Consider the following 10,668-nt stretch of genomic DNA (forward strand, 5'->3'; position numbering starts at 1 on the left):
AACAGCTCATAGCTCAGTCGGCTGAGCGGCTGAGCTGCTGTGTCACTGTCTCTGTCTGACAGGTAGACTGTTGGTTCGATTCCCGATGGAGGAGACATATTACAGCACTGCCCTGTCTTTAACATCACCAGCATAGCACCTCCTACAGGCAGATACACAGAGTGACACAGCGCCTCCTACAGATCCACAGAAATGGACACTGTGGACAGACTGCAAAGAGATCCAGACATGTCATATACTGAGTCTAGAGCACTTTTTTTTTTTTACACCTAGCGGCAGCCAGGCCAGACATGAACACACACACACACACACACACACACACACACACACACACACACACACACACACACACACAAAGCAAAACGTACTTCTGATGTCAGTAAAATTTTAGCTCTCTGTGGTTTTCTGTCTCATAACCCTCTGCTCATGTCAGGGGGGGGAGAACAGCCCCACCCCTTAGCTCCAGGTAGTGGCAGCGGAGCGGGAATCAAACCCACAACCTCTGGCTCCAATGTGTCTGTGTGTATTATTCCTTCACACCACCAGCTGCCCTTCACACTCACAGCTCTTGTCTCTTCCCTCTGCCTGTCACCATTCAAAACTGACTGAGGCTCGAACCCACGACTGCAAATGTGGCTGAGGTCTCAAACCCACAAGCTCCAAACTGCTAGACAGCTATCCAACTCTCTGAGCTAGTGGGTCATACTGATTAAGACTAGAAGATTAAAGTATACTCTTTATGCTTCTTAAAATATGTTTTGAAGGGAACTTTTTAAGTTGAATAGTATTTTAATTATATTAATATGACGTGAGTTTCTATTCGCCTTGGACAGAAAACCTTTTACTTTTATACATTTACATTTCAGAGCCTGTACTTTTTTCCTTTTACTTGAGTAATTAAGTTGAATCAGTACTTCTGCTTTACCAGTCTTTCTTTTTAAACAAATAACCATACTTCTAGGCTACTTAATCAATATAATGAAGTATCTCATGCTTGTTGATTTAATGATTGTTTTGCACCTGCTGCTCACATTTGAGATACTTCTGGCTCGCCTGAAAAGAAGGTGGGAGCAGCCGAATACAGTCAGCCAATCAGAGGCAGAGAGGGGCGGGTCATGCCTTCGCCATCATGGGAAAAAACAGCTGTCAATCAACATAAATCTGGTGTGTGTGGGTGGGGGCGGGGGGGTAGTCAGAAAGTCTCTGAAAACCTTTAATAGTTAAGTAAATGTTTTATAGTTTTTAAACGTGCAAATAAGTGATTTTGCATTATGCATTTTTAAATGTTAGACATTTTTTCTGGCATTTTATGCTTTATTGGCAGACGTGTAGTGAGAGAAAGACACAGAGGTGTGGGTTTGTCTGTGTGGCTGAGTGGTCAGTGCAGTCTGAATGTACCTGAAGGGGGCATGGCTCTCCTTTGAGCGAGAGACCTAGAGAGCGAGTGTGAGAGAGAGAGAGAACAGAGGTTGGCCAAAATCCCGCTGTAAAAAGTTTGACCTGTCTGTTTTAAAAAGAAACACAGCTGTCAATCAACATAAATCTGGTGTGTGTGGGTGGGGGGGGGGGGGGGGGTTGGGGAGTCAGAAAGTCTCTGAAAACCTTCAATAGTTCAAGTAAATGTTTTATAGTTTTTAAACGCGCAAATACGTGATTTTGCATTATGCATTTTAAAATGTTAGACATTTTTTCTGGGATCTTATGCTTTATTGGCAGACGTGTAGTGAGAGAAAGACACAGAGGTGTGGGTTTGTCTGTGTGGCTGAGTGGTCAGTGCAGTCTGAATGTACCTGAAGGGGGCCTGGCTCTCCTTTGAGCGAGAGACCTAGAGAGCGAGTGTGAGAGAGAGAGAACAGAGGTTGGCCAAAATCCCACTGTAAAAAGTTTGACCTATCTGGTTAAAAAAAAAAAAATCAGCTGTCAATCAACATAAATCTGGTGTGTGTGTGTGTGGGGGGGGGTCAGAAAGTCTCTGAAAACCTTTAATAGTTAAAGTAAATGTTTTATAGTTTTTAAACATGCAGATAAGTAATTTTGTGTTATGCTTTTTTAAATGTTAGACATTTTTTCTGGGATCTTATGCTTTATTGGTGTAGCGGCTGTATACTGCGTTGTGTTTAAGTCAGATGACACTCAGACATGGATCCTCTTTGGAGATAACCTCCGTGTATTCTGGTAAGACACACAGACAGTTGTCTGTCAGTTCTGCACAGTCAGCTCTCATCAACACAGCAATGTCATGTGTACATTGAGACGGGTAACGCAGACTGAAGGAATTGAACACTTAAACAATATAAAGAAATAAAAGCATAGAACATGTACCTGGTAAGACACACAGACAGTTGTCTGTCAGTTCTGCACAGTCAGCTCTCATCAACACAGCAATGTCATGTGTACTGAAACGTAACAACATTAGAGTTAGCTAACTAGTAGCTAAAGCACAAGGATGAATCACAACATTCTAAGATCGCCAACTACTTGAAATAGCTTGCGCCACACACAGTACAATCTCTCACAGCTTTACAAACCACATGTTGTGATTATAAGAAACGTATCTCCACATATAAGGCAACGAAAACGAAAATAAATTAAAGTTATTACCAGAAGCTCAGTACAAATCGACCTACCATTGAGAGGGGTAACGCAGACTGAAGGCTTAACACGGGGTTACCCTCAAGTTTACAGGGAGCCATCAATGCGATGTTCAGGTACCCCGAATAAAATAAGACTCCCTGAGATCAGTTCAATTATTCTCATGAAAATAGGACTCCATGGTAATTTACAAAACAATTAAAACAACAAAGTAAAACAGTACATAACACCATTTCAACACAAGCAATTGACAAATAATAAATTACATTCAGTACACATTCAATATAACCAAATATGGCTAGTAATGGCAAGTGGAATCTTTAACTCCGTTACATTCAGGCCCGTAGCCAGACTTTGAGTAATACCGAGGTCATTTTACCGTGGTGTGGGGGGCCAGTGGGGGCTGTGCCCCCCCTGAATTTTTTTTGTTATTTTTAAAGCCAAATGCTTCAATCTGGTGCACTTTGACAGCAACATGTAGAGGCTAGATCTATAAAGAACTACACACATCATATTAGATTAATATCATCTTTACTGTGCTATTGCTTTACCATTATACATTATGGTGGTATGGTATATTTTTATATACCATTAAAAATAAATCTCTCCCCACATATATTCTGCATACAGGTCACATATGGTAGTTTGTAGAATACTGCTGGATTAAATACGATGGCACATCTACACGAACATCACTTACAGCTGGGGAGAACGCAAGTACAAAGTAACATTTGCTTTGTAGCATTGTAGGCATAAACAAAAGTAGGCGGCTATTTACTGTAGCTGCTGACAACTGGCGCTTGAGGAACCTCTGAGAGCAGTCGAGATCGAGATCATCTGAAGAGAGGGCAGTCCATGTTCATGTAGAATCACTGAAATTACATGAATTGGCCTAAATGAATGTTGATTGTTGAGAACACACCATCTATTACAAACATGAATGGCCTCAAATAAGTAATGTTTCAAAGATTCTCTAGCATAGATGCTACTTACCTTTTTATTGCAACTGGTGGTTGAGGAACCCCCTGAGAGCAGTGGAGATCATCTGAAGAGAGGGCAGTCCATGTTCATGTAGAATCACTGAAATTACATGAATTGGCCTAAATGAATGTTGATTGTTGAGAACACACTGTAACGGCCAAATTGAACCTGGTTTGTAGTGCTTATTTGAGTGTAATATTTGATGTGTCCAGGGGGCGTCGCTGTGCCGATTACCTGGGCTCAGGTGGTCTATAAATGTAGCTTCTGCCCTGGGATTGGTAGGTGTTTGAACCCGGAAGGGCGAACGGTTTTTACCGCACTGCGTGCTTTCGTGCCGGTAATGTTTGCTTATTGTTTGTAATACATTTGCTTTCGTACTGAATGGATTGTTGTTCACATTGGAATAAATGGACTGGTTTCCGCACTATAATCAACTCTCTGGACCCTTCATCAGCACACAAACATCACGGTATCGTATTAACATCAGCACAGCTAGCGAGTCAGCCACAACTCAACCCGGTAATCAAGCACCTCGGTGGCTTCCAGTATAGGGCTGTGAGCCTGCCTCAACATTAGTAAAAACCCTGCCAAATTCACAACCGGACTTTGTTACTTGTTACGTGGACACGTTGGTAGCGTGGTACACGGGAGGACAGCTGCCGTGGATAGGCCGGGTGGCTGCCTGGATCTCGGCAGCGCTGCTAACGCTATTTGGATTGGCGTGAATGCTACGTCAGGCAACCGGAGGAGGACCGGGACAGCTGCTCGGACAGGCCGGGTAGCTTCCAGGATCTCGGCTGGCGTTGCGGGTGCTGCGTCAGTCAACCGAACCGGAGGAGGGCCACGTGAGCTGCCGCGGACAGGCCGGGGTAGATGCTTGGTGCTCGGCCTCTTGGCTACGGAGGAGGACGTCTGCATCCGTCTGTCTGCATACATCCATAGGGGGTGGATACAGACACGCAGGGGCTACAGTGCTAATGCTGTTAGCATCTCATCTGTGGATTATCTCTTTTGACATGTTACTTTTCGTTTTGCATTGACTGTTGTTCTTTACGGACTGACCGACTTGTCGTTTCGTTATGGGAGACGTGAGCGTGCCTCCGGAAGAGACTGCAGGGACTTGCGTGCAAGCCGCTAGTAAACCTGCTAGTGTCATTAGCGATTTTGAGACACAAAAGGGAAAAAATGAAGCTTTGTTTAAAGGAAAAATGCTTTGTAATTATGATTATATTTGTAATGCAAACAGGTGGGTTTCACATAATGAACTTGAAAAATGTAATGATAATGAAGGTAATGTATTTGAAAATGGTCATGTTGTTGTGCAGGACGTTACTCCTACTGACTGTAAACGCTCCAGTGGTAATGGTGCTAGGTCCAGCACCATATCCAAAATGATAATTCAGACAGAGGCTGAAAGGGCAGTACTTGTGATCTGTGCAGCAGCTTTAAAGGAGAAGCATGCTCAGGAGGACGAAGCAAGGGTGCTGAGAAGGCAAGCCTTGGAGGAGCGGCAACTACAGCTGAAGAGGAAGTTGGAGCAGCTCGATATTGACACTGAGCTAGCTGTTTGTGATGCTAAGCTGGCAGTGTTTCGTGCAGCTGAGCACAAACGTTCCTCTCGAGCGTCCTCAAAGAGGAACACACCACCACACCCACCGCAGCAACCCTCACAATCACCACCACAGGCCGATCTGCAGCAGGAGAAGGTCGGTGAGGTCTACGCCTCCATGAGAGAGTCGAACCCGCAGCAGGAGCGGGAGGAGGGGGCCGTCGTTGAGTTTGAGGCCTCCACGAGGGAGGAGGAACCGCAGCAGGAGGCGGCGGCGATCTGTGAGGTTATGGAGGAGGAACCGCAACAGAAGCGGGAGGTGGCGGCTGTCACAGGAGGTGGCGACGCCCACCAGGTTGTCGGTGAGCTTCTGGAGGAGGACGCCCACCAGGCTGATGCGCAGCAGAGGTGGGAGAAGGCTGCCCACCAGCCCGACCTACAGCAGGAGCGAGAGGCGGCGCTTGGTGAGGCAAACCCACAGCAGGAGTGGGAGGAGGTGGCCGTCATTGAGGCCCAGGCCTCTATGAAGGAGGTGAACGCGCAGCAGGAGCGGGAGGAGGCGGCTGTCGTAAAGGCCCAGGCCTCCATGAAGGAGGAGCTAAGCCGGACCTGCTGCGACAGAGAGGCGATGGAGCAACCGGCCTCTCATCGTTTTGCATTACTACAGGAGAAAGAGCAGCATGCTCGCCCCCCAGAATGGAAAGAACAGTATTTAGAGGTGGAGGAGAGATGCACAGTGGAGCTGGACGGTATGTGCTCTGACCTCAAACCTCCTTAGTTGTCTTTCGTTAATTAATTTGGCTCTATGTTTATTTTGTGTAATTGCTCCTGACCTCCTGTCATTCTCAATTAAGGAGCGGGTGTGTAACGGCCAAATTGAACCTGGTTTGTAGTGCTTATTTGAGTGTAATATTTGATGTGTCCAGGGGGCGTCGCTGTGCCGATTACCTGGGCTCAGGTGGTCTATAAATGTAGCTTCTGCCCTGGGATTGGTAGGTGTTTGAACCCGGAAGGGCGAACGGTTTTTACCGCACTGCGTGCTTTCGTGCCGGTAATGTTTGCTTATTGTTTGTAATACATTTGCTTTCGTACTGAATGGATTGTTGTTCACATTGGAATAAATGGACTGGTTTCCGCACTATAATCAACTCTCTGGACCCTTCATCAGCACACAAACATCACGGTATCGTATTAACATCAGCACAGCTAGCGAGTCAGCCACAACTCAACCCGGTAATCAAGCACCTCGGTGGCTTCCAGTATAGGGCTGTGAGCCTGCCTCAACACACACCATCTATTACAAACATGAATGGCCTCAAATAAGTAATGTTTCAAAGATTCTCTAGCATAGATGCTACTTACCTTTTTATTGCAACTGGTGGTTGAGGAACCCCCTGAGAGCAGCGGAGATCATGTGAAGAGTGGGCAGTGTACCGCCATCATCACCTCTACTTCTTTTTCTTTGACTTTCACTCTCCTCCTCAGTTCGTTTTCCAAAGCTGAGCTTTGTTTGATGGAATCTTTTCATGGTCTATCTGTGTTAGTGAAGAAAGCAAACACATCCACGGTCAATTGATATTCATGTGTGAATACCAGCCTCTGCTCGGATAATCTAGCAATGAAAAAAGAGGGGACCTCATTTCAAGATGAATTTCAACCATTTACACACACTGAAATTGAAAGTAAAACATGTCATTGACGGTCTACTATTGAAATGAATGTTTGAATTAACTAGCGTTAGTTAGCAGTAGTAGTAGCTGCCCTCCCGCCCACCGCACTGCTGCTAGGCTAAGGCTTCATTCATTCATTTTAACGTTACTTTCATGCAAGCACAGGCTGTTACTTTCATGCAAGCACAGGCTGTGCTTGCATGAAACTTGAAAGTAACGTTAAAATGAATGAACGACGGTCTACCATTGAAATGAATGTTTGAATTAACTAGCGTTAGCAGTAGGCCTAGCCGCCCTCCCGCCCACCGCACACTGCTAGGCTTCATTCATTCATTTTAACGTTACTTTCATCATGCACAGGCAATGCCTATTACTAATTCTAAGACACAGTTACAAGAAGCAAGCAAGCAGCCCACACTATTATGTTACCTCAGGTCGCTGTATTATTCTTCCTCCTCACACACGCTGGCTGCAGTCACTGTTGACAAAATACTGCCGAAGATCGTCTATGATGACTTGACCACTCACTCCATCACCCGAAGCAAGCATTAGTACTGGCCGTCCCACAAATTATGCACCGCGTCGACCAAAGATCGTCTATTGAGAAGAGGAGTCACTCCCATCGTAATTTTGGCGTTGTAATATCTTTGCCGCACGAATATCAAGTTATTTTTGGTCGGGTCAGAAAGTCTCTGAAAACCTTTAATAGTTAAAGTAAATGTTTTATAGTTTTTAAACATGCAGATAAGTAATTTTGTGTTACGCTTTTTTAAATGTTAGACATTAGCCATTTTTCCATGTGTTTGCATACTGTAGCGTATCGGGTAATTACGTGTATTGGGGTGTTTCCGTGCTTGGCTAGGAACTGATATGTGGGGGTGTGTTCCTAGGGGGAAGGGGATATATGTGACCAGCGGCCGGGGCGGAGGCCAGTCAGGCCAGGGTGGGCGAGCTGACCGGGTGGTTTAGAGCTAGCAGCGAAGCTAGCTGCTAGGAGCGTGTATTGTGAAGACAAGAATAAAAAGCCTGTACCAACTTCAAGTCTCCAGTTCCTTGGACGAATACCCACTTCGTTACATTGGTGCCAGACAGTAAAGCGGTAACGCCTCTGATTCGGCCGAGAGGGGAGAGGGTGAGAAGGAACGGCAAAAGAGACGGGTGGTGCGGCTTTTTGGCTCTAGAAACTAGCGCTAGTAAGTTAGCTACCAGGGGTGCTAACTGCTAACTGCTAGCTGCTAAAACCACGTGCGATGGTGCGCGGAGAATCAAGTATCTCCGGAGAATGGCCATCGGTGAACGGGAGGAAAGGAGAGCTGACGGCGGGGATCAGCTCAATGCTGGCGGGCATGGAGGCCCGTGTGTTGAGAGAGGTCGGACGGCTGGTGCAAGAGACTCCTGCCTGGGCAGTAGAGGTGATGCGGGCGCTGCGAGAAGTCATGCAGCGGGTGGACTTGATGAGCGCGGAGGTAATGCAGCGGGGAGAGCGGCCGGAAGAGCCACGGAAGAGACTGTGTTGGACCTGCAGAGAGCCGGGCCACGTGGCGAGGTGGTGCCGATGCGGTTCCGGGAGACGGACCGGGTATGCGGGACAACGACATGGACAGCAGGGAGCCTGCTGGGCATGTAGCGCGATCGGACATCTAGCCAGAGAGTGTCCAGAGGCTGTCGGAGATCGGGGGACAGCGGGAGAAGAGAGACGTGCAGGCGGCAGACAGGTGAGACTCTGCTGGACTTGCCAGTCACCGGAGCACTTGGCCAGGGACTGCACTGAGAGTGTGGAGGCCGGAGGTGAGACGCAGGCTGGGAAGAGCGTGAACAGCCAGAGGGAAGAGAGGGACATCGTCTGCAGCGTTGTTACAGTCGGGAGAGCGACGCTCGTGTCTCCGAGTGAGCGAGAGGGGTTACCGCCGGGGGAACCGGCCCAGCCTAACCGCTATACACCCCCTAACGTTGCACTGCGGAGAGCCGAGGGGAAGATCGACGCCGGTGGTGTTCGCTCTGCTGTCCTCAACCCTGGAGGAGGGGGACGGAAAAACGAGCGGAGAGCCGAGGGGAAGATCGACGCCGGTGGTGTTCGCTCTGCTGTCCTCAACCCTGGAGGAGGGGGACGGAAAAACGAGCGAGTGCGAGGCCGGGAGGACGACGCCAGGGTCAGCTGGAGAGTCGACGGGCGCGAGTGGAGACCGGAGGACGAGGATGTCGATCCGGTGCTCGTTCGAGCATTTGGCTACTGGAACAAACAAAAAGGGGGGACCGAAAAGAGTGCTTCAGGGGAATTGGTGAAGCTGGGAAAAGGGGGGATGGAAATGGGGTTTAAAAGAAAAGCTAAGGAAAATGTGGGGGGCTTGTGTTTGAATTGAAATGTGTGAAAAAGAAGGAAATAATGAAAAACTAGACATTATGGAGTGCCTAATGGGAAACTAGACATTATGGGGGTACCTAATGGAAAACTAGACATTACGGAGTACCTAATGAAAAACTGGACATTATGACGGGGGTGCTGAAAAGAAAAGACTGTTGTTGGGGAATTATAATTTGATGTGGTGATGGGAAAAATATTGTGTTGGGTGTGTTTTGGTACAGGGGGATGTGTGTGGGTTGTGCATGTCGCGTGGAAGCGACATTAAATTTGTGTGGGGGATATGTAGCGTATCGGGTAATTACGTGTATTGGGGTGTTTCCGTGCTTGGCTAGGAACTGATATGTGGGGGTGTGTTCCTAGGGGGAAGGGGATATATGTGACCAGCGGCCGGGGCGGAGGCCAGTCAGGCCAGGGTGGGCGAGCTGACCGGGTGGTTTAGAGCTAGCAGCGAAGCTAGCTGCTAGGAGCGTGTATTGTGAAGACAAGAATAAAAAGCCTGTACCAACTTCAAGTCTCCAGTTCCTTGGACGAATACCCACTTCGTTACAATACCATCAAGGTCCAATTTGTAAGATTCCTCCACAACAATAACAACACAAAGCCACAAACTTTTATTTTTGTACTTTTGGTACAACTGTTGCTCAAAGATTGTTTAAATAATCAGATTGCATCCATCTTTAAGTCAACTCAGTAGAGACTCAGTATATGACATGTCTGGATCTCTTTGCACTCTGTCCACAGTATACATCTCTGTGGATCTGTAGGAGGCGCTACGCTGGTGATGTTAAAGACAGGGCAGTGCTATAATATGTCTCCTCCATCGGGAATCGAACCAACAGTCTACCTGTCTAACAGAGACAGTGACACAGCTGCTCAGCCGACTGAGCTATGAGCTGTTGGGAGATAAGCTTCTGATTTCTACACACTGTATTCACACTGACAATAACACAGCATAAAGAGAGGTCAGGGGAGGAGAACAGTCAAAAGTCACCGAGGCTCAAACCCACAAGCTCCAAACTGCTAGACAGCAATCCAACTCTCTGAGCTAGTGGGTCATAGTGATTAAGACTAGAAGATTAAAGCATAGTCTTTATGCACCTTAAAATATGTTTTGAAGGACCCTTTTAAGTTGAATAGTATATGAATTATATTAATATGATGTGAGTTTCTATTCGCCTTGCACAGAAAACCTTTTATACTTGAGTACATTTCAGAGCCTGTACTTTTTTCCTTTTACTTGAGTAATTAAGTTGAATCAGTACTTCTGCTTTACCAGTCTTTTTTTACACAAATAACTGTCTCAGAGCAACAATGTGATTACATTTGGAATGACAAGGGAAAATTACACATCTGCGCAATAGGCTAAGTAGGCCTAAATAACTCACTCAGATATAGGGTTTGCAATTGTAACGTTCCATATAATGAAGTATCTCATGCTTGTTGATTTAATGATTGTTTTGCACCTGCTGCTCACGTTTGAGATACTTCTGGCTCGCCTGGAAAGAAGGTGGGAC

General features: G+C 46.7%; 1 long non-coding RNA gene across 1 annotated transcript; it reads right to left on the reverse strand.

The window, feature by feature from the left end:
• Positions 1–1,756: 1,756 nt before the first annotated feature.
• On the reverse strand, positions 1,757–7,313 carry LOC310779977. Its single transcript, XR_014552888.1, has 6 exons — positions 7,222–7,313; positions 6,485–6,657; positions 3,586–3,672; positions 3,371–3,464; positions 2,323–2,396; positions 1,757–1,825 (listed from the first exon to the last, which is right to left on the reverse strand). It is a non-coding gene; the product is annotated as an uncharacterized lncRNA (long non-coding RNA).
• Between the last annotated feature and the right edge of the window lie 3,355 nt (positions 7,314–10,668).

This window comes from Poromitra crassiceps (genome assembly GCF_964638095.1).
Source record: "Poromitra crassiceps genome assembly, chromosome: 7".
In the NCBI taxonomy this organism is placed as follows: Eukaryota; Metazoa; Chordata; class Actinopteri; order Beryciformes; family Melamphaidae; genus Poromitra; species Poromitra crassiceps.